We start from the raw sequence: 24,393 nt of genomic DNA, 5'->3' as shown, positions 1-24,393 counted from the left end.
ACGAGGCTTGTCCAATTTCAAGCAGAGGGGTTGAAGACTGAGGAGAGTTGCAAGGTTCTGGAAGAACCCATGAGATGGGAAAGATTATTACGGCTGTTTCAGAGTAGAAACCAAATCTCTGCCTCAGGATGGCACCGTGTGACCCGTACCCATCATTGGTCACAGCATAGTTATGTGAACTAGGTACATCCCCTGTGTTAGTCTGCTTGGGATGCCATATAAAATACTATAGACTGGGTGGCTTAAACAACAGAAATTTATTTTCTCACAGCTCTGGAGGCTGGGAGTCTGAGATCCAGGTGTCAGCAGGGTTAGTGTTGGATGAGAGCTCTCCTTAGGTTGTCTTTTTTCACTGTGTGCTCACATGGCCTTTCCTTTGTGCCTTTGCAGAGGGGGAAGGAAAGGGAGAGAGGAAGAGAGATGTCTCTCCTGGTGTCTCTTCTTATAAGGACACTAATCCTATCAGATCAGGGTGCCACCCTTATCACCTCATTGAACCTTCATTACGTCCTTAGAGACCCCATCTCTAAATGCAGCCCCTCTGGGGGTTAAGACTTCAACATATGAATTTGGGGGGGGGCACATTCAGTCCCTAACATCCCCCGTAGTGATATGAAATAGACGACACTTGATAAATTTATATTGATATTCATTCATTCAAGAAAACTTCATCGAACACCTATTGTGTGCCGGACTCTCTACTAGGCTCTGGGAATACAGGTAGGAGAAAAAAACTGTTCCTGTCTTTAATGAGTTTATAATTGCGAGGGAGATAGAGCAGCCATTACAATACAGTGATCGCTGCCAGGAGAGCTTGCTGTGACAGCTCCTAGAAGGGACAAATATACCGCTCCGTGGAGGCTGCAGAAGTGATGTCCAAGCAGAAACCGAGGCTGAGAAGTATTGAGTAGGAAACTGTGTGGGACAGACAAGGGGATTAAGAAAGAAGATACACGGAGGCCTGAGGTAGAACTAGGGTGACCACGATCCTGGTTTGCCCAGGGCTGTCCTGGTTTTAGCACTAAAAGTACCATGTCCAGGAAACGCCTTGGCCACTGTGCCTTCTCCGTGGAACTGTAAATAGTCCAGTAGAGCTGGTGCACAGAGGAGTGGGCGTTGCCACAGGATTGGTGGGAGAAACGCTGGAAAAGTAGGAGGAGCCCAAACAGGAAGTGAGACACACTCAGGAGTTAAGACTTTCTCTTGGAAGTAGTTGAGCCATCAATAAGTGATCTTAAATAGGGGAGCAACTTGCTGAGACTTGCATTTAGAAAGAGCTCTATCTGCTGGATGATGTAGAAGAGGGACAATACTGGAGGCCAGTCAGGAAGCCATGGTGGTTTTCCAGGGAACAGAGATGGAGAATTAAAGTAAAGTAATGGAGGGAGACGGAGAGACCCAGAAGATTCAGAGTGTCTTAAGGAGAAGTAACAGAACTTAGAAATATACGTGTGGGAGGTGAGAGAGAAGGAGAAATCAAGGATGACTCCCAGATTTCTGGCTTGGGCAACTGGAAAAAGTCTTGGGAAGTCATTAAGATGGTTTGGAAATACCTTCCCCACTGCACCTGACATGAGAATACAAACAAAGCAGCCCTTCTTCTGCTTCCCACACAGCTCTTGTTGACCTAAGATCTCTGTTATTGTGCAGCTGCCCCAGAAATCTCGGGTCCATACAGCCAGGAGGCTTATGGGAACATCGGGATAGAAGGGGGAAGTCTGGGGCAAGAGGGGTGTTTATGACACTAGATTCTCCCTCGAGGTTTATGTACACTATCTTTTTTAAGCTTCATGAGAATCTTACGAGGGAGGTAGGTGGAGACTGTTATTCCCATTTCAGAATTGCTGGATGGGGATAAAATAGCATGCCCCCGGGGCCACTGCCACAGAACGGCAGGGCTGGGCTCTACAGTGTGCTGTGTCTGACTCTGAAGAAATGAACTGCTCTTTCCACCATGCTGCTTCCCTAATTAGCGCACTAGTCTCTACCGATTGGATATGTGGTCACATCTACTGCCATGCCTTCATTCTGTCTTCATTCAGCATTTGAGAAGGATGCAGGGACTTCCCTGGCGGTCCAGTGGTTAGGGCTCCACGCTTCCACTGCAGGGGGCATGGGTTGGATTCCTGGTCCGGGAAGTAAGATCCCGTGTGCCTTGGCATGGCCAAAAAAATAAATAAATAAAAGAGAGAGAAGGATGCTAACCAAAGGAAGGGCTCTACCTCCTTCAGGGCCCTAAGAGGATAGCTGAAGGCTGCTTGCAGGAGCAAAGTTTGCAAGAGAGCTTCTTAATCCTCTGTAACTGGTCCCCATGCTGATGATACCTGCAAAACTCCGAAAGCCATACTTCCTGTATAATTATCTTTGTGAACGTCAAGGCCAGACGAAGATTTGGAGACAGTGTGCCCGTCAACAGCCTGTTTAGGGAGGGACGGATTGTGGTGGGGGGAGATGAAACTCAAGGGATAGGAAAGCCATGGGCAGGACACTACAGGGAAGAAAGGAACACGGGAGGAGTCCCCAGGGCCTCCCTCTCAAAGACGGGAGTGCACAGTGAGCTTGTCTAAACCTCAGAAGGGGCTCTGGAAACCTGACAGCCATGTAAGTGGCGCCTACATGGAGGCTGCCCTCCCAGGTCCCTCCAGGACCCTGGAACTGGAGCCTTAAGAGAAACCTGAGAGCCAACTCAAGCTCCTTCGTAACCAGCCACGTTTACATTTTGATGCGAATCTTATCTCCTGTGGAGTCTTAATAGATAATCTATTCATTTTGCTTATGGTAATCTAATCCATTTTGCTTTTAGTCTTCTATTGTTATTTCTGCATGGATTTTGTTCCCGTCTCCCTTCTAGATTGGGAATTCTTCAGAAGATCCTAGTTTCACTCTTTCCATGTTTTCACATTTTCTTTTGTGCAGTAGGCATGTGTGTGGAGTTTGTTGTCATGGGAAGTGTCATCAGAAGATCTGAAATGATCATTTCTCAGCTGGCTTCTTTATTCACTGACACTGGCACAGAAAGGACACAAGAGGGCGCTCCTTCCCCTCTTATCTGAGTTCAGGGAGCTGCACCTTTTCTGTCCCTTCAGGTCTCTCTTGAAAACTTAGACACGACTGACGTTGGTGAAAACATGTTTTTTACTACTACTGGGGAGAGACTTTGGGGAATTTTGAATATTTATAGTGACACACTTAGGGAAATATTTATTCAGCTCAAGTCTTTGATTCCATTTGAATCAAACAAATACTCACATAGTCAGTTTTGGAAGCACTTACAGTCTAAGGAAGAAACATCTATTTTAAAAATTAACCAACCACTTTATACCCATTGGGATGGCTATTATCAAAAATGCAAAATAACAAGGGTTGGCAAAGATGTGGAGAAATTGGAAGCTTTCTGCTTTGCTGGTGGGAATGTAAAATGGCAACTGCTATGGAAAATGGTATGGTGGTTCCTCAAAAAGTTAAACACAGAATTACCATAAGATCCAGCATTTCCACTTCTGGGTATATCCCCCAAAGAACTGAAAGTGGGGACTCAAAGAGTTATTTGTACACCCATGTTCATAGCAGTATTATTTGCAATAGCCAAAAGGTGGAAGCAACCCAAGTGTCCATTGACAGATGAATGGATAAACAAAAATCTACTTAATTCTACTAAAGCATACCTTTAAAGATGGAGGAAAAAAAAAAACCCAGACTGAGAGAGATGTATCTTTAATCCCTATTTCATATACAGCCTTATCTCTTACCAAGGTGCCTTAGGGTAGTGAAGAACCTCATTGGCCGTGCATCGCCATGTCTGTCAGGGAGAGAGCCAAGGTTTCTGAATATGGCCCCTGCTAAGACTAGTGTCCCACCACCTGGGCTTCTGGTTCCATCCCCTTGGGTCTCCTGGGACCATGCTTTCTCAGTTTAGCATCTTTCGGGTGCCTACATTTTTCACCCCACAATTTACCACTGGTCTTTAAAATGTTATCATTTGACCCAGCGTTGTACCTCTCCTTCATTTCACCAAACACCCTCCTGCAAGTTACATGTGTGTCTTTTGTTCTTCAATAACTACTCTCCTTAACCTGGTCTCAGCCTTAACCTCATGGCAATTGTACTCTCACGGTGTCTTAGTCCATTTGGGCTGCTAAAACAAAATACCATAGATTGAGCAGCTTAAAAACAACAGACATTTATTTCTCACAGTTCTGGTGGCTGGCAATCCAAGATCAGGGTGCTGGCAGATTTGGTGTCTGGTCAGGCTCCTCTCCCTTGTTCACAGCCAGCAACTTCTTCCTGTGTCCTCCTCACCTAGCAGAAGGGGGTCTCCTTTATAAGGGCACTAATCCTACCAATGAGGGCTCCACCCTCATGTATTAATCGCTTCCCAAGGGCCCCAGCTAATAACCCCAGGATTTCAACATGAATTTTGGGGGGGACACAAACATTTATATCATAGCACATAGGTTACCAGGACCCTCCTCATTGCCAAATCAAATGGCCTTTTCTGTGTCTTCATTTGACTTGACCTCTCTGTAGCATTTGGTCTAGACGAGGATTCTTTTCTTTTCTTTTCTTTTTTTAAATTTTTTGGCCCCTAAGCATGTGGGATCTTAGTTCCCCGACCGGGGATCAAACCCGCGCCCCCCTGCAGTGGAAGCGCAGAGTCTTAACCAATGGACCACCAGGGAAGTCCGAGTTCTTTTCTTTTTAGAAGTCTGTCCCCATCTTGGTGACTGCTGCCGAAGTCTGTTCTCTCCTCTAGCTACTGTCTCATTTGACTTCTACCCACTACTGGCTTCTCCAATCCTGGTTCTTCTCCGTCCCTTAACTGTGGTCGGTCCCTTGAGTCTGTAGCAGCCATCTGTTTACTCTATCGACATGTTGTGGTCTTGCCTTAGAGGTCATCAGATCTGTGTCTACTTTACCAGATTATGATGATGACTCCCAAATCTCTATTCCCAATGCAGACCACCCTCCCTCCTTTAATCCCACTCTTTCCCCAGATTTACAGGGTGTTTGAGCTTTGGATGTTCTGCCAGTACCTCATACTCAGCAGCCAAGGATGTTTCGTTTATTTCTTTTTTATTTATTTATTTATTTGCTGCATTGGCTCTTCGTTGCTGTGTGGGCTGTCTCTGGTTGTAGGAAGCAGGGGCTACTCTTTGTTGTGGCGTGCAGGCTTTTCATTGCGGTGGCTTCTGTTGCAGAGCACGGACTCTAGGCACGCAGGCTTCAGTAGTTGTGGCACGCAGGCTCAGTAGTTGTGGCTCACGGGCTTAGCTGCTCCATGGCATGTGGGATCTTCCCAGACCAGGGCTCGAACCTGTGTCCCCTTGCACTGGCAGGCAGATTCTTAACCACTGTGCCACCCGAGAAGTCCCTCGTTTATTTCTTAAACACAAAATGAGGCAGGAAGGATCTTAGACACTTCTGACAGGGCTGCCCCACTCGGCTTCATGATTGTGGGGATCATTTAACTTCTGTGAGTCTCAGTTTCTTTATTGGGGAAGAGATTTACTTCCCCCAAATCCTATCTGTGAGGAATAAGAAAAAATATGAGTGTGTGTGTGTGTGTGTGTACTAAGGTAAAATAGGGACTTCCCTGGTGGTCCAGTGGTTAAGACTCCACACATCCATTGCAGGGGTCACGGTTTCTATCCCTGATCGGGGAACTAAGATCCCACATGCCACGCAGCACAGCCAAAGAATTTAAAAAAAAAAAAAAAGTAAGATAAAACATACAGGTGCCAAGGAGTGGCAGAGCAGGGAATGAGAGGCCATGCCTTCTCCTGAGTGCGCCATCGCACACAAATGGAATCTCAGGTGGTCTAGAGACGCTTGTACGTGAGCAGGTGCGCTCATGTGCGCTCAGGGTGGTCTGCCCTGCCTGCTGGCGTGGAAGCACATGTCATTCCTAGATCTGGCATATTCTTCCCCACTTTGTCTAGCAGAGTCTTTTACTCATCAGTTGTCAAGGAACTAAGAACTGATATACTCTCAGAAAGGCGCAATTCTAACCCAGTACAATCGAAATAATCTTATTTTGATCAATACCACCAATACCTTCCATTTTCTGTCATGGTGGTTCTCAACCCCAAAACACTTGAGGGAAATGACTCTCCTATTATATCAGTGGCTCTCTGTACTGATGATTCTGGGAGAGTGCATAAAAATCGGGGTGTGTAATGAATGTGATTTAGAACTCAGGGGAGCATGCACCCTGAGTTGAGCATCGTGGCTCTATTATAAGACAATCTTACAGAAAAGCCCCCCAAAATACTCCCTTCCTAATATCATTGAAACACCCATAACTGATTTTTCATGAGACCCCATCCACTTGTCATCGGTGTATTTAACAAAGATAGCAGCCTTTTGTACTAAAAAAAAAAAAGAAAAAAAAAAGCTGTTTCTCTTCCAGATTCCATAAAGGATTCTAAAGGCTGTAAGACAGGATCCCTGCAATCCAGGAAACTACAAGGTAGCAGGAAGGTTTCTTATAGAAAAGAAACAACTGGAGGGCCTCAAAACTCTAGTCTTCATTTTAAAGGTGTTAAGCACAGTTGCAGTTCAAAGAATACAGTCGGTGTGGGCCGGGATCATTAAAGAGTGTTGTGACAGTGAATCTTGCCCCAAGCCCCAAAGGAAGGGTGAGGCTTGGATAGACAGAGAGGAGGAGACAACAGAAGGAGTATGAGGACAGAGGCAGGAAAGTTTGCTACCAGGAGGGGTGTAAAGGCTTGACCCTTACCGCGTGAGGGCAGAAGAGGAAGCGCAGATGGGGAGTGTGGGGCTAAGGGTAGGCAAAACCTGAACAAGATGCAGTAAGGAGCCTTTGTGGGTTCTTGCATGGAGAAATGATACGACAAGATAAGTAAAACATAGAAGGTGAGATATTGGTCTTGGGAACGATTTTTTGGATTTGACACCAAAAGCAAGGGCAACAAAAGTAAAAATAAACAAGTGGGACTACATCAAACTAACAAACTTCTGCCCAGCAAAGGGAACCATCAAGAAAATGAAAAAGCAACCTACAGCATGGAGAAAATAATTGAAATCATATATCTGATAAGGGGTTAACATCCAAAATATATAAAGAACGCATACCACTCAGGAGCAAAGAAAATCTAATTTGAAAATGGGCAGAAGAAGAATAAAATAAAATGGGCAGAAGAACTGAAGAGACATTTTCCCAAAGAAGACATACAAATGGCCCAAGAGGCACATGAAAATGTGCTCAACCTCACTGATCATCTGGGAAATGCAAATCAAAACCACAGTGAGATATCACCTCATACCAGTTAGAATGACCATCATAAAGACATTAAGACAAGCAGTAACAAGTGTTGGGGAGAATCTAGTGAAAAGGGAACCCTTACACACTACTGGTGGAAATATAAATTGGTGCAGCCGCTGTGGAAAACAATTTGGAGCTGCCTTAAAAATTTTAAAATATAACGACCATATGATCCAGAATTCCACCTCTGGGTATATATCTGAAGGAAATTAAACAGAATATTAAAGAGATGTCTGCATTCCTATGTTCTGCAGCATATTCACAATAGCCAGGATAGGGAAACCAAGTGTCTGTAAACAGATGAATAAAGAAAATGTGTATATATACATGGAATTTTATTCAGCCATGAGAAAGAAGGAAATTCTGACATTTGTGACCACAAATGGATGGACCTTGGGGGCATTAGCTAAGTGAAATAAGGCAAAGAAAGAAAAACAAATACTGCATGATATCACTTATATGTGGAATCTGAAAAAAAAGGTCAAAACTCATAGAAACAGAGTAGAAAAATGGTTGCCAGGGGCTGGAGGGGGGATGGGGGAAATAGGAGAGGTTGGTAAAAGGATACAAACTCAGCTGTAAAATAAAAAAGACCTGAGGATCTAACGTAAAACATGGTGATTATGGTTGATAACACTGGGCTGTATAATTGAAATTTGCTAAGACAGTAGAATTTAAATGTTCTCGCCAAAACAAAAAACTGTTTTCAAAAGATTCCCAGGTGTTTCTCATGCACTTTGATGTTTGAAGAACACTGTTGCAAACCATTCTGTCCTTCCCCATGCACTTTTCACAGTAACATAGTGAGTTAGAAGAGATTATTATGATTTTAGGAGTTTTCACCAAGTAGAGAGTTGATTTGTTCCTTTAAGGCTGGACGGGGTTCGTATGGAGAGGTGTGGGCCAGGACAGAGTGCCAGGGAGATAAAATTGTTTATGCAAAGGAGAAAAAAAGAAAAAAGCGAATGTGAACAGAGATTAGACAACTTTTTCTGAAGTCAAGGATTCATGAAGGGGAGTAGTAGTGATAAGACTGGAAAAACCCTGAAGAAGAGGCCACGGTATTTATTCAGGAGTGCAGTGTTTTCTCTAACGTGTTCATGATAAAATTTTGATATAATTCCTGCCATCATCCCAAAGAGAAACAATTTTAAGAAAGAAGATGACTATACCTTTAATATCATAATGATCACTACTACCAGCACGTGTGACCAGGAGAAAACCAAGCTTTTAAAATAAATATGATCCGCGATTGCCAAATCTTTGTTATTATTTACTTGCTGCTGGTTCATTTAGTTTGTCATCCGCTAATGCTAGCAGATAAAAGTTTGGATCCTTACTACTACAGAGAAACAAATATTGGGGTGGGGGGGAACCCTTACAAGTTGAGGAAATTCTACCTGTTAAATGTTCTTTTCTCTATGAATTGGGGAAAGGTCAAGGATATTTGATAGGAGGGCAGACCACCTTGGTTCAGCTCATAGAACATCAGACTTCCCAGGGAATATGGATTAAGTCCCACTGTCAACCGTGGGAAGTAAGGACCCGAAAGGATAAATGTGTGCTTTTAAGCAGATTACTTTGGTAACTGTATACACGCTGGGTTGGGAGTAATAGGACCTTATATTTACCCTACTTTATGTTATACACATTCTTTTCGCAGGCACTCCTTAAAATGATTATATGAGGAAGTGTCATTAAAAACCAAAAACAGGGGCTTCCCTGGTGGCGCAGTGGTTGAGAGTCCGCCTGCCGATGCAGGGGACACGGGTTCGTGCCCCGGTCTGGGAAGATCCCACATGCCGCGGAGCAGCTGGGCCCGTGAGCCATGGCCGCTGAGCCTGCGCGTCCGGAGCCTGTGCTCCGCAACGGGAGAGGCCACAGCAGTGAGAGGCCCGTGTACCGCAAAAACAAAACAAAACAAAAACAAAAAAAAAGTGGACATTTAATTTAAAAGGTGGTTATGTGAGCAATATATTTTTTTTAATTGACAGGACTTAGTGAGTGGTAGGTTGGTGGGGGAAGGGATGGCAGGGAAGAGAAGAATCAACGGTGATCCCAAAGTTTTTCAGCTTGGGCACCTAAGAGAATGTTATTGCTATTAACAGAACCCTAGAGGAAAAGCGATTTTGGAGGGGGGGTTGTAATGGTGAATTTTCATTTTTCTTTTTCTTTTAAATAATTTCAAACTTAAGAGAAAAGTTATACCAAAAGAGTAGTATAAAATAACTACCACCTAACTACCTTTACCCAGAAACTCACTCAACTTTCACCTGTCTCAATAATGTCCTTTTCAGCAAAAGGATTCAAAATAGGACCACGCAGCGCGCTCAGCTGTCGCGTCTTTCAGATCTCCTTCCATCTAGAAAAGTGCTGTGATTTTCCTTTACTTTCATGGCTGTGACTTTTTTGAATATTACAGGCCATTTTGTAGGTTTGTCCCCCAGTTTGGGTTTGTGTATTGCTTCCTCCAGATTAGACCCAGGTGATGCACCTCTGATTGGACTGTCACAGAAGTGACCGTATTCTCACTGCATCAACAAAGTGATTTATCTCATTACTTACGTTAACTTTCCTAGTTTGATTAAGATGGTATCTGCCAGTTTTCGCCATGGTAAAGTGACTCCACCCTCCCTATCTAATTACTAAAATATGTGGTGAAGAGATACTTTGAAACAGTGCTGACAAGGCTGGCTTCCTGGCAGTGCCACCAATGAAGTTGTACTGGGCCCTGCACTTAGGAGGGTCCCAGGTTTGGTTTACTTTTTGCTCGGTTCCCACAAAGAAGGAAGGAAGGAGGGAGGGAAGGAAGGGGCAAAGAGGTTCAAGTTTAAAATTTTTTTAAAATTATTTATTTATGTTTTGGCTGTGCTGCTTGAGGGATCTTAGTTCCCCAACCAGGGATCTGAACCCAGGCCCTGGGCAGGGAGAGCTCAGAGTCCTAATCAGTGGACCGCCAGGGAATTCCCTGCATTCAAGTTTTGACTTGTTACCTTTGAGTTGCCCGGACACCTAAGCGTTAGAAGAGCAAGGCTAGGGCTTGGGAGTGAAATCTGGGCTGAAGATAAAGGCTGGGGCGTTACATGCACAAAGGTGGTGATTGAAACGGGGAGGATAATCTCTCCAAGGGAATGAGAAAGAAAAAGAACTGGGGACCTCACTTTTGGGAACGCGCACAGATGCGGTACAGAAGGAAAAGGGAAGCCCGCAAAAGACCTAAAGAAATGCATCAAAGAGGGAGGGAAATCCAATGGTACCGCGTCAGAGAAACCAAAGGAAAGGGGGGTTTTGTACGGAAGAGTAGTCAGCCATGTGAGTACTGCAAAGAAGATAAAGGAGACAGCTGACCAAGGAAGGACCCCTAGTTCTGATAACCAGCCACAAGGAAGACATTATCCGTCTGTTCTTGTATGCATCCGACAAACTTTGGTGGCGGAGGGGGGATGGTTAGCGCATAGGCTTGATAGAAAGGGTGTTGGCAAGACCGCCGTCCTGGGGCTACCACCTGTGTAGGCACACAGGGTCCCGCGCTTAGAAGAGTCGCAGGCCTGGTTTAATGCTCTTGAAATTCTTAATTTCTGAGCAAGAGGTCCTGCATTTTCGTTTTGCACTGGACCTTGCTGCTCCTGAGTGACCCCGCAAGTGTAATCTATTCTTTGGGAATATGTGTAGGTGACAGAGAGAGGTCAGTACCTTGTCCCAGGGGCAAAGCGCAGGTCAAATTTCACTTAGCCTTGGGCACGGTGTGTTGCAAAAGGGTAGTGGATGGTGGGAGGAGATTACCGAAGCTGCCGAGTGAGGGTGGATTTACAGAAAAGGCGAAATATGGGTTCAAGGTCTTTGGGGCGGCAGACTTAGCCTTGGTCAGGCAGCGGGATGGGAGGAAAATCGAGGTAGAAAGACAGCCAAGGCCAAAAAGGTGAGGGGACAGACTGAGGACAAGCCAAACGCTGCCTTAAAACCTTGTCTGGTGCCGAGGACTGAGCGGGCCTTAACGATCGGGCTGGTGGAGAGCCCGCAGGACCAGACGGCGGGGCGCGGGCGGGGAGAGGCCAGCCACCCCAGCGCAGAAGCGCGCGCACGGCCCGGGGACGCGATTCCCATCCGCGGGCCGAGCACGACTCGGGGACCAAGAGGCCGCGCAGGCCGCGGGGAAGGCAGCGCGTCCGGGTTGAGGGGCTGCCCGGCCTCCACGCTCCTCCTCGCGTCGCCTCCGCTCTCCCCGCCCGCCGGCCTTGCGCCCCGAGCGGCGCAGGGAGGCCTCCGTGGGCCGGGGCACGTCCGCGCCGCCGCCCTCCTGGCCCCGCGCGCCCGGAGGCTGAGCTGGCGGGGAGGGGCCTCGCGCTGCCCCCGGGCCCGGGCGCTTCCGCCGGCTGCAGCCGGGGCTTGGGCGTTGTGCCTGGGCAGAGACGGAGCGGGGACGCCGGGCGGCCAAGGGCCTTGGCAGCCGTCGCCCTGCGCGGTCTGGGGGCGTCCCGGGCGCAGCTCCTCCGAGCGCTGACGAGCCGGGACGCACGAGGCAGGACGCCCCGGCGGTGCTCGCATCTGGGAAGGAACGTGCAGAAGCCCGCCCTCCCCCGACGCCGCCCTCCCTGCTTCGCCTCGGCCTCTCGAATCTTCTTTCTCCAGCCTCGCTGGGCTCGCCTGAAGGACCCTGCTGGGGCTTCAACACTTTTAAGAGGGGGAAATTAACCTGATTCAAAGAATTGGGAAGGAAACTGAGAGGATTTGAGGTCGGTTTCAACCTCAGCCTGCCACCATAGTTACAGAAGTGTAACTTAATTTGACCAAAAAGAAAAAAAACAAACAAAAAAACAGGAGCACCCATCGTTCCACTAACCACAAGAAACACTTGACATATTGGGATATTTCTTCATATGAGGCTATGTATATTTTTCTTTACATAATTGATAATTCTGTGCAAATTATTTATCTTGCTTTTTGTGCTTAATAGCCTTACAAACATTTCCCATTTCCTTGAACACATTTTCTGTGCTAACATAAAATGTAAAATGTAACCATTTTCATTTTTTAAAATGAAATGTAACCATTTTCATTTTTTAAAGGTCCAAAGGATAAAAATATTTTTAAAGTTCCTGATTCTTTAATACTAAATTGTTCTCCACAAAGACTGTACTAATTTATTTTTCCAGTCGCACTGAATGAATGGCCAGTCTTAGTACACCGGTATATATTGATCAGAGAAAGACACCAGGGCCTTGATCAGGTAACCCTATCTCTCCTCCGCCCAAAATCTCTGCTCTACCTGCCTCCTTTCGTTAAAAATGTAAAGAAAAATTCAAAGACTTTTGGACTCAGACATTGACTATTGGGGACTTTGGCCAGTTCTTGTTTTTCAATTTCCCCCATCATTTTCTATTCCCCTAAAGCTTTGAAACGATACCACCCAATCAGTATCTTAAAGATGGAAGGGAAATCAGCCAGAAGGCTCTCTTCTAGAACCCTGCCCTCCTGCCTCCAAGTGAGGTTACTTCAGTGTGTTTCCTCAGAGTCTCAGCCTGCTAATAGATGCAGTGGCTCCCATGGGATCAGGCCAATAAGAAGTCAAAGCTCAGGTGTTAAGTAATTATTCCTATTAAGAATTCTCGGAATCCCTGAGAAACAACCTAAGTACCAGTAGAGGGATGAATGGCTAAAGAAGATGTGGGATACATATATCACATAGATAACAGATATATATAATTTGACCTTGAGGGCATTATGCTAGGGGGGATAAGTCAGACAGAGAAAGACAAATACTGTATGATATCACTCACATGTGGAATCTATAAAAAGCTGAACTCCTAAAAACAGAGAGTAGAATGGTGCTTACCAGGGGCTGGGGGATGGGGGAGTAGGGGAGATGTCATTTAAGGGTACATACTTGGAACTAGCAGACTGGGGATCTAATAAGTCCTGGGGATCTAATGCTCAATACAGGGATCATAGACAACAATATTGTATTATAAACATCAAACTTGGTAAGAGACTAGATCTTAATTCGTCCCACCACAAAAATGAAATGATAGTTTTGTGATGTGATATGATCAAAGTGCTAGCTAATGCTACAGTGGTAATCATATTGCAAATGTATCAAATCAACATGCTGTGCACTTTAAACTTCCACAATGTTATATGTCAAATGTATTTCAATTAAAAAAAAAGTCCCCATATAGCGGGAGAACTTAGAGAATAAAATAGAGAGAAAAGAAGCAACCTTGTGCACAGAAATGACCTCACTCTCACCTCATCCCACGAAGAATTAAAATCTAAATGGACAAGTGCTATAATAAAGGTGAATGCAAAATGCCAAGAGGGGAAAAAAAAATCTTGAAAACTGAGTGCCTCTCCATTCAGGACTGCTGAAGGGACTCTGGGTGACTTTCTGGAGCTTTGGCATTGCATAATATAGAATAATAGAATAAATAATAATAGCCACTCTATTGAGCCTGAGTTTGCATGCTCTGAGTGTTAGGTCATAATCACCCTTTGAGGAAGGTAGTATTATGGCCCTCATTTTACAGATGAGGAAACTGAAGTCAGAGTGGTTTTTCCGATTCCTTGATACTCTGAAACTGGTAGCATATGTTGCTTTCTCTTTTACCCCTTTGCAAAGGGGTAGAGAGAGAGTGAATATCAACAAGATCTTCACTTTTTCTTAAATTCTAAACCCTTGTGTACCATGTCAACCCAATCATAGTACAGCACTGATGGGATCAAACCACAAAGCTGCAGCAACCACTTTTCATATTTACTTCTATTTGGCTGCAAATTTGTCATCACGTGGTTTTACCATATTCTATCCACTAAGCTGGCCTGCATTCCCAGCCCCATACATTCAGCTCACTCCTGCACCCAGAGCCTCCTCTTCTGGCCTTACCTTTGAAGTTAGTTAGCCTTACCTTTGAAGTTAGTTATATTCAGGTATTTGCCTTGCATCTCCCATCTGGGCCACTGGCCTTGTGATGTTCTTTTTTTAAATAAATTATTTATTTTTGGCTGCATTGGGTCTTCATTGCTGCACACGGGCTTTCTCTAGTTGCAGCTAGCGGGGTCTACTCTTCGCTGCGGCACACAGGCTTCTCATTGCGGTAACTTCTCTTGTTGCGGAGCATGGGCTCTAGGCGCCCGGGCTTCAGTAATTGTGGCCCGCGGGCTCTAGAGTGCAGGCTCAGCAGTTGTGGCACACGGGCTTAGTTGCTCTGCCGCATATGGGATCTTCGCGGACCAGGGCTCGAACCCATGTCCCCTAGCATTGGCAGGCGGATTCTTAACAACTGCGCCACCAGGGAAGCCCCCTTGTGATGTTTTTAAAGACTGCTTTAACTATTCTTTCCAGAGTGGATGTGTTGCTTACTTCTTCTTTGGGGTTTCCTTAAGACAATTAACCATTCTCTTAGCATCACTAACTCACAAAATGATTGAATCTTCAAGCTAGAAGAGACCTTATCCAGTGTCTACTCATCATTTTCAAGAGGAGGTACTCTCTGGCCACTCTGCTAGTTGAGTCACCAAGGCTAGGACAGAGGCATCCCATGCTCTTTCCTGCAGCCTCTGATCACTGACTGTTTCCTTGGATTCAGGCTCTCCTGAACTAGCTTCACAATGAAAACAGGTAACCCATCAATGCCCTCAGATTGAGGAGAGGCCTCTGTCTCTTGGCTACTCGAGATGATTGCTTAGCCAATCCTGAATTCTTGAGCAACGTGGATTTTGCCTATATTAACTCTGCAGAATATCCTGATAAACTTTTTTTTCTTTTTTTTGCTGTGCCACGAGGCTTATGGGATCTTAGTTCCCCGACCAGGGATTGAACCCAGGCTCTCAGCAGTGAAAGCGCAGAGTCCTAACCACTGGACCACCAGGGAATTCCCATAATGGGTCTGCACTGGACTGGCTCAGCATCTGACCCTCAGTAGTATGACAGGAAAAAAAGCAGGGACAAAAGAGGACCTTTCAAAAATCCCACTCTTTCATGCAGAAGGAAAGGAGCATCCCTACTCCTGGCCCAAGGCTTAAAGCTTCCTTGGAGCTGGCAAGACTTTTATTTTATTTTGTTTTTCAAATGCTTTAAAATTTATTTTAAAACCTTACCACAAACATACAGCATACTAACACGTTTACAATTTATTGTCAGGGTTTTTTTTGTTTTTGTTTTTAATTTTAAAAGCATTGTTTGGGGACTTCCTTGGTGGTCCAGTGGTAAAGAATCCACCTTCCGATGCAGGGGACGCTGGTTCGATCCCTGGTCGGGGAACTAAGATCCCCCATGCTGTGGGCCAACTAAGCCTCGCACTACAACTCCTGAGCCTGTGCACCTCAACTAGACAGAGAAAACCCGCACAACACAACGAGAGAGAAGTCCGTGCACCGCAACGAGAGATCCCGCATGCCACAACGAAGATCCCGTGTGCTGCAACTGAGACCCGACACAGCCGAAAAATAGAAAATAAATAATGAATAAATATTTTTTTAAAAAGCATTGTTTGTGTCATATTTTTATGTTTATGTAAGTTATATATCACTTCAATTCTGCAATTTGCTTTCCTCCCTTTTTGTAAATTATTTATTTATTTATACAGAGAGATGCAAATATCAAAAGTCTATATAGCTTGATGAACTTTCCCAAACTGAACACACCCAGTTACTTGTATTCAGATCAAGAAACATTTCCTTCACCCCAGAAGCCCCCCTGTATAGAGCTTCTTGTTGTTCTTTCTTCCCTCTTTTCATAAATTTGCCTGACATTAAAACGGATTTTTATCTGATTTAAAGATGGCACATTCCCCAGCTTCCTCGCATGCAGCACGTGTGGAAAGAGAGCTACTTCTTTCCTTCCTAGTCTTAAGGCCAAGTTAAAATCAAGTGCATTAGAAACTTTGGCTTCTCGGGAGAAAGCCTGAGGGTAGATTCATAGATTCATACATACTTAAATCTGGAAGGGACTTTGGAAAGAGGAGGTTATGGTCAAGGTGTTGGACCTCTCAAGGGGCAGATCTAGAACTGGAGCTCAGGACTCCCAACAAACCACCATCATTCCTTGCATTGTTAATGTCATGTAAATAGCCACAAGGCAGAGTGGAGAGGCAGCAGGAAGGGCAACTTCTGGAAAATTCCCTGTGGATAGCTGAGTAATAACACTGTGGCAAAACTTGAATAAGGGTATAAGTGAGTCCCCCCTCCCCCATTCTCTGGGAGAGAACTCTGCTGCCCTCTGGCGGCTTCCTTAAATAGTCTCTAACAACAGTCCTCAGTCCCAGGTTCCCAAACTGTGTGCCATCTCACCCCAGGGTGCTGCAGAAAATTCACAGGGGCACCTTGGGATATTTTACGTTGTTGAGGGAAACACACTGATGGATAACACCGGTTCCACACTGTATGCATTACTAGTTAAAGGAAATACACAATTTCAACATAAGGTTGCATGACATTAGTTTCGATGACATCCTGCATTTATGGAGTTGGGTTTTTCGCGGCTGCTGTGTTAAAAAGTAAATTGATGGGGAAAAGGAAAAGAGGGTGGTTGTGCACATTCTGATTCCAAGGTTTGAGAAGTTTGCAGAGCCCCACAGGTGCACAAATGTCATGAGTACGTGATTGTAGCTGGGGAACTAACATCCTGCATGCCGAACGGTGTGGTCTGAAAAAAATGAAATAAAATAGATAGGCCAGAGTCTAGGATGATTTTTTTATATAGACAAGGAAATTAAGTCTCAGAAAGTAACTTGATGGAGGTCATCCAGATGAGGCAGATCCAGGTTTCACGGGACCTGAAGCTTATACAATCGTTGAAGTTCTCTGTACAGAAAGTAATGCACGATTAGGGGTTCAGAACTGGGTAGAGGGCTTGCCAGGGGCCTATGCAAGGAGGGGTCCTGATGCTTAAGATAAGAATAAGACTAGAAACGATAAGAATAGGAAGATAAGAATGGAAAGATAAAAATAGGAAACCAGGGATGTGGAAGCACTCCTAGAAATGTGGGCCTAGCTGGGTCATCTCCACACTTGACCCTCTGTGAGAAGGAACCTGAGAGTGGGAATGCAATTTCTGTGTCCTCTCACTGGAAAGTTGTGACAGGGGACTGGAAAGGGCTTTGCCATCAAAGCTGAGTTTGAATTCCGGCCCCACCACTTCCAACTCTGTGATCTGGGCAATCATCTCTGGTGTTACTGGAGCAATACAACCCACACCCCACAAGGTTGTGAGGGTTACGTGAGCTATCCCAGATGAAAGTCCCTGGTCTGCAGCAGGCACAGGCACTCAATCTCCCTCTCTTTCCTCTGCTCCCACACAGATATCATGTATATTTGGAGACAAAACAAATATAGACAAGCTGGTTGGTGGCGTTTCCCTTCTCGTGTGGGTAAATTAAGTAAATGCTCATATATGGCAAGCAACTGTCTACGAAAGATGCAAATCAGACCAAGTTGGCAGATATTTGTCTGGTGTCTTGCCTTGGTGCAGGCCTAGCTCAGTGTCTATTTTCAGGGGTTCCCGATCCTCCACAGAGCAAGGCTGAAACTCCTTATCCTGGTATTTGAAATTTCCCCACATCTCAAGTTAACCTTCTGGGAATTCCCTGGCGGTCCAGTGGTCAGGACTCCGCCCTTCAGCTGCTGAGGGCCCAGGTTCAATCCCTGCAGGGGGCTGGGGGGGGAACAAAGATCCCGCAAGCAGTGCGGCCAAAAAAAAGGATTCGACTTAACCTTCTAGCATCCCCCCCTCCCCCCCCACCGCCTTAACCCAACCCAAACCTGTCTTCTAACCAGACTGGTTTCTTCACTGACCTTTGAATATCCACCACGGCCTCAGGGAAAGCCAGCAATTGTCTCTCCACAGTCCTGAATCCTACCCATTCTTTAGGACCGGTCCCCTCTCTTGGAGTGAGCATTTTCTGACTGATCCCAGGCCCTGGGGATTGCAGTCCTCCCAACTCCTACCACTCCTCCCATTTGAACCCTGCATTCAGGAATTAACCGCACACTGCCTTATTTTGTTTTATAGCTTTTAGGGAGTTTGTTTTTCCTTCCAATTGCGTTGTAAGTCCAGTGCAATGTCATGGAAATAGCATCAGACGGAAAGCAGAGACTTGGCTTCTGTTTCTAACTTTCTGTATAACCCCGGGGCAAATTAACTCAGAAGTGAGGGGGTTGGATAGGGAAACTCTAAGATTCCTTTTCTTAAAATCAGGACCCTTCGGCCGGCCGAGGCCCAACTCAGTGATAGGCATGTTATACTTTCATTTAAAAAACATTCAAACATTTGTTGATCACTTATTTCCAAAGCACTGAGCTAGGTGCTAAAGGATTGAAAAAAGGAGACCAAAACACAGAGCTTGCCCTCAAGAAATTTACAAGGGAGGATTAGATGCACATATTCACTTGCGGAATTTATTGAATGAGGGGTCAGGAGCTAAAAGGTCAGCAACTGGTGGAGTATCTATCCGACATTCTCTCTGGGAGTGGCCTTTGTCTCCCCACTGCACTGTTTGAATCCCACCTCTGAATCCCAGCTTTCCCCCTATTCCAGTACCCCACCGTGTACATCCTACAAGGGCAGAGCTCAGAAGCTCCCTGCCTCTGTCCTCACTCTGCCACACATCCTGTTCCCCTCCTCAGAAGTCAGCTGTGCGGCTCTCAACCTGGGGAGGCCCCAGCCAACATGGCTCCCCTGCCTCTGCCCTTCCAGTCGCTATCTGCTGGAGCCTGAAGTCACTCCTCTAAAGCTGAGCCTGGCCTGATAGATTAATCTGCCTGCAATACATAGAGGGAGGCATCAGGAAAGAGAGCTAGGACGTAAAGAAACCCAGCACAGTGGCTAGCCCAGAGTGATTTCTTTGATGGCTTTATTATATGACAGGTGCTGTCCTAACTCTACTTACAGTAACTCATTTAATCCTCACAACTCTATGAGGTAGGTAGTGTCATTATCCTCGATTTACAAGTGAGGAACTAGAGGCAGAGAGAATCACACGGCTTGCCCAAGATACCTAGTAGGGGGAAGAGCTAGGACTGGAATTCAGGCCGACTGGTTCCAAGTCCACGCTCCCAACCTCGAGATGAAACTGCCTCTCGGTAAAGGTTTTTTCTGCCAGCTCTGATCTATTTCCTGAGCTACCCTGAGACGGACAGAAGGTAGAGGGCGGATACATTTTCCCTGGGGGATGTGTGTGTGGGGAGATCTAGAGGGTATTAACTGATAACCAAGGCTGGAACTACCGGTTCAGGGTAGTCAGTTTGACCCTGAATTGCAGGAAAGGATCAGGGCAGAGAAGGCCCTGGCCACAGGAGGTCTGGTCTTGGTTCCGGATCTAGGAAATCTCTTCACTTTTTTGAACCTCAGTTTTCCCCACCTTCAAAGTACGAGAAAGGAAAGGGAGCTGGGCCGGGATAGGTAATGAATGGAGAGGTGTCGGAAGGCGGTACAATACAGGACTGTGTGTGCAGGAGGACTTCTCTGCGGGTGCAAGCAGGAAGGCGATGTGTCTGTGCAGCAGGGGGCTTGTGAGTACGCAAGGCGCTGCAGACGGGGCAGGAAACTTCAGAGGCTCTGCCGAGTGGGGACTTGGGGGCGAGGAGTCGGGAGCGAGCCCAGCGGCCGGGCTGCAGGGGGAGACTGCGCGAGGAGGAGTAGTCACAGTGGCAAAGTCACTGGGAGGCCTAAGCGCTCGCCGGGCGAGGGGCCAGAGCGGGGCCCCAGCCCGGCCGGAGGAGGCGCTGGCGGCAGGCCGCGGCCCAGGCGGGCTCGCGGGAGTGAGAGAGGCGAGGCCGGACCCGCCCTCCCGGCCCCCGCGGCCTTCGCCGCCCGGGCCCACGCAGGCTCCGCCCACAACACGAGTCACGTGTGCGCCACGCACCCTCCCTCGGCGCGGGCTGGGGGTCGCGGGCGGGCGGGCGGGGAGCGGGGTCCTGAGGGAGGCGGCTCCGGGGGCGGGCCGGGGACTGGGCCGGCGGCCCGGACCCGGCCGAGGCCGACGGACGCGGAGAGGTGGTGGGCTGGCGGTACGGGGCGGGGCCTGTCGCGAAGGGCAGGGCCTGTTGCTGGGGCTGGCGCAGGAAACGGGGAGAGGGGGCCGGTCCTACCGGCTGCCTGTCGGGCTGCTTGTTTACTCCTGGCGGGGGAGCTTTAACCCGAAGGGCGGGAGGGGGGCTGGGAAAACACGGAGCTGGATCTGCGAGCTGCCGGAGCGGCAGTGGGGCGGAGGAGGGGCGGAAGGCGGAACGGCAGCGAAGGTGCCAAGGCTGCTGCGTTCCTGGAAGGGTCCAGCTAAAGACGCCCAGGACAGTTTTGTTTTTTTGTTGTTGTTTTTGGTGTGTGGGGTTTTTAAATCTAGCCTGTACAGCGCCCGCCCCCCCCCGCCTACACACACACACACACACACACACACACACACACACACACACTAGTTGGTGAAGGGTGCTCGCCCGCAAGCCTTTCGGCCCTGAAATTCCTTAAACCTAGAATGGGCTCCCCTCCCCGGAGGAAAGGGCTCTGCAGACGTGTTCGTAGGGACTCCTGCCTTACGAGGTGGATGTCTGCGTGCGTGTTGTCTCGGAGTGGGTCTCTGCCACTTTTCTTAATCCAGGAAATGATTCAGTTGCAGGATCGTCATATATTTTTGCGTGTCTGCGTGTGGCTACAGTTACACAAATAAGTTAGTTTATATGCTAGGCATTCCAGCCTCTTGAACTTCATTTTCCAATTTGCACGGTAGATGAAAAAGCTTTTGGTAAAATGCTCCATAATGTATTCGTAAAAAATGCCCTCCTCAATTAAGTCAGTTTTCCATTATCTGAAAAATCACCTGGTACCATACAGATATTGTCATATATAATTTGATATTGTACTAGTAACTACCATGTAACCATTTTATACCTGAGGAACTGAGGCTCAGAAAGACGAAGTGGCATGTCCGAAATCACCCAGCTGGTAAAAGAGCACAGGAACATGAGTCCTTTGACTCCTAGATGCTCTCCTTCCTTTCCTCCCTCCCGTTTGCGTAGTGGACATATGTGATGTCTCTCTAGCGTTCATTCCTCTGGGACATCAGTCCTCTATTCCCTGTGGTTTTACTTAGGCTCAAAATCATAGTAACCCATCCCTCTGGCAACAGTAGTCCAAAGTGGGGCATTTTAACTAAGCAGAATCAATTAGAGTCTCTCCCTGGAACTAATATGTGAATAGTGAGAGAGAGAATTTTGTTTTCTGCTGGTGTTGCTAAATCGGGATGTCATAGTTGGTAGTTGCCAGCAACAGGCTTCCCAAGTGTATGAAGGAAGCTCTTTTTTTTGCGGGGGGGGGGTGGTTCTTTTGAAATAGGAGAGAAGGGGACTCATAAAAGGGGGCAAAGCAGAAAGGAGAGATTTAGAGCACAAACCCTGACAACTTTGTTTAAACCTGAGGTCTGGCTGTGTCTGTGGCCAGTATAAACTCCTGGATTTCCCAGTTAAGTGAGCCAACAAATTCATTTTTTTGCTTAAGTTAGCATGAATTCAGTTCCTGTCACTTGTCTCCAAAGAGAGGGCTGACTAATAAGTTTGGCACAGGATTATTTCTTTATCCCTCAGAAAATAATGGAAGTTGGGTGCTGGCCACAACTATCACTTCTTAAGTATTCTAGTTCCCATGAGTCATACCAAGTGTCCCATGGATATGGGTAGACAGAAGAAAATAGAATTCTTCCTCAGTATTATTGTATGGTAAACAGGACACCAGACAACAAACTCAAATTAGAAGTTGGATAGATAACATTTAACCTTGGGCTATTGTAACAGTCTGAATCACGAAGAGGATAAGACTGAGATTTTTTTTTCTTTTTCTTTTTTTGCAGTACGCGGGCCTCTCACTGTTGTGGCCTCTCCTGTTGCGGAGCACAGGCTCCGTACGCACAGGCTCAGCGGCCATGGCTCACGGGCCCAGCCGCTCCGCGGCATGGGGGATCTTCCCGGACCGGGGCACGAACCTGTGTCCCCTGCATCAGCAGGCGGACTCTCAACCACTGCACCACCAGGGAAGCCCAAGACTGAGATTTTTGAGATGAGATTATTAGAAGGCTTTTAGTGAAAGGGTAAAGAAAGAGGATCCAGTAACGACTACTCTATTAGTGGATTCCAGCTGAAGTATGGGAAGGGGACCAGTCAGTTTCAGAGATGCAATGAAAAACGACACTGAACTACAAGGGGCAGCGGCCTTAGGCATCACGGGATCTTAGAGGCAGATGGAGTCCCTGACAGATCATTCTTCTTCTTCCTGAATGATTCTGGTGATGGACAGCTAGGTAGGCCATTGGGCAAAAGGTGGTCAGTTGTCCAAGGAGAGCAGGGAAGGATGAGCAGGTCCTTCACATACTTTTTCAGCTACTCTAAGGGTCTGGGGATAAAACTATAGAGGCACCTGAGAGACTGGAACTGGTCTGATACTGATACTGTTGTCATGAGAAGCAGAAAAGAAAAACATTAAAATTTCAATATATATGATACCAATCCCTTGCCACTCCCTGGCTTCCACGGGGAGGATTCTTGGCTGGCTCAGTCAGCTGCTAGGTCTTTGACAAAGTTCAGAGACAGAAGTCAGGGGCAGGCTATTTATCCATTTGAAGAAGGAGGAGAAAAAGGGAAAGGGGTAGTAAGGAGACAAAGAGAACAAGGTGAGGACAGTGGAAGACAGAAGGAGGAAGAGGGGAGAGAGACAGCTGCTAATGGGGGTAGGATTTGGGGGGACAGAAGCTTGAAAAGAGGATTTTTGGAAGCTTTGTTATGTGTAGTGAGATGAAATTCCTTCTTGGCTTTTCTCCTAAAGAAAATGTCAACAAAGACATATTATTTTTAAGGCTTTTATTGAACTGAATTGGTTTTTCTCCTGGCTGTGTCACCCAGATTTCACAAGTCTGCCATCAGCATTTCATCACCCCTCTAACTCACTAAAGGTGCGATAGCATCTCACCTCCTGCACCTTTCCCAATGCATAGAAGAAACCACTGACGATGATAACTTTCATTTATCAAGTGGTGGGTTAGCGTGTTGGCCGTGGGACCAGCGGATGCCGAAGTATGTGATAGTAATGATTTCCCAGCCATTTTGGCTTTTAGTATTCATGTCGAAGAAGCTTGGCAGGCTATTGGCTAGTGAATTTTCTCTTTCGGCGATTAGTTTGGATTGGGAGGACAGCCATGAAGGAAGAAGAGAAATATCGACAAATAACAACCTAGGGTGGTCTGGGACTGGATAGAAATCTGGTTCCTATATATGGCAGATCTTCACTCCCACGTTTGGATGCTCAATGGCTGAAAACCTAGGTGAGGTGCTAGCCACTTCTCTTGCCCTCAGGAATCATTGAAAGCTTATCAGGGGTGATCTGAGATGCAATCAATTATACTGTCAGATGGAGAAAGTTGGGATTTGGTGATTCGACAATTTATAAGTGAGAAGATTGTGAGTGGCCATGTCGAAAACAAGTATTGGCAAATCGGAGTGCTCCCAGGTGGGTAACGCAAAAGGATAATTGAACAGGATTTTGTTAACTCACAGGATTTCTACTGTAATGTATTTCTTTTTAATATTTATTTACTTATTTATTTTTGGCTGCGCTGGGTCTTCATTGCTGCGCGCGGGCTTTCTCTAGTTGTGGTGAGCGGAGGCTACTCTTTGTTGAGGTGCTCAGGCTTCTCATTGCAGTGGCTTCTCTTGTTGAGGAGCACGGGCTCTAGGTGCGAGGCTTCAGTAGTTGCAGCACTTTGGGCTCAATAGTTGCGGCTCGTGGGCTGTGGAGCACAGGCTCAGTAGTTGTGGTGCACTTGGTAAGTGGCTCCGCTGCATGTGGGATCTTCCTGGACCAGGGCTCGACCCCGAATCCCCTGCATTGGCAGGCAGATTCTTAACCACTGCGCCTCCAGGGAAGCCCCTACTCTAATGTATTATAAGGATTCTTAAGGCAGGATGTGGCCTAAAGCTAGATGAATTGTAGAGAATCACTGTGAAAAAAAAAAAAAAAGAATCCCCATGGTGACTATATGGATATATTATCAAGGTAAGATTATGGATTTCCTGGGCAAGTATTTGACTGACTTTCTTCAGAAAACCAAAGATCAGGAAGGCTCACTCTTTTCATC

This window comes from Pseudorca crassidens, chromosome 7 (genome assembly GCF_039906515.1).
Source record: "Pseudorca crassidens isolate mPseCra1 chromosome 7, mPseCra1.hap1, whole genome shotgun sequence".
Lineage (NCBI taxonomy): Eukaryota > Metazoa > Chordata > Mammalia > Artiodactyla > Delphinidae > Pseudorca > Pseudorca crassidens.
Note: the sequence above shows the minus strand (reverse complement) of the source record.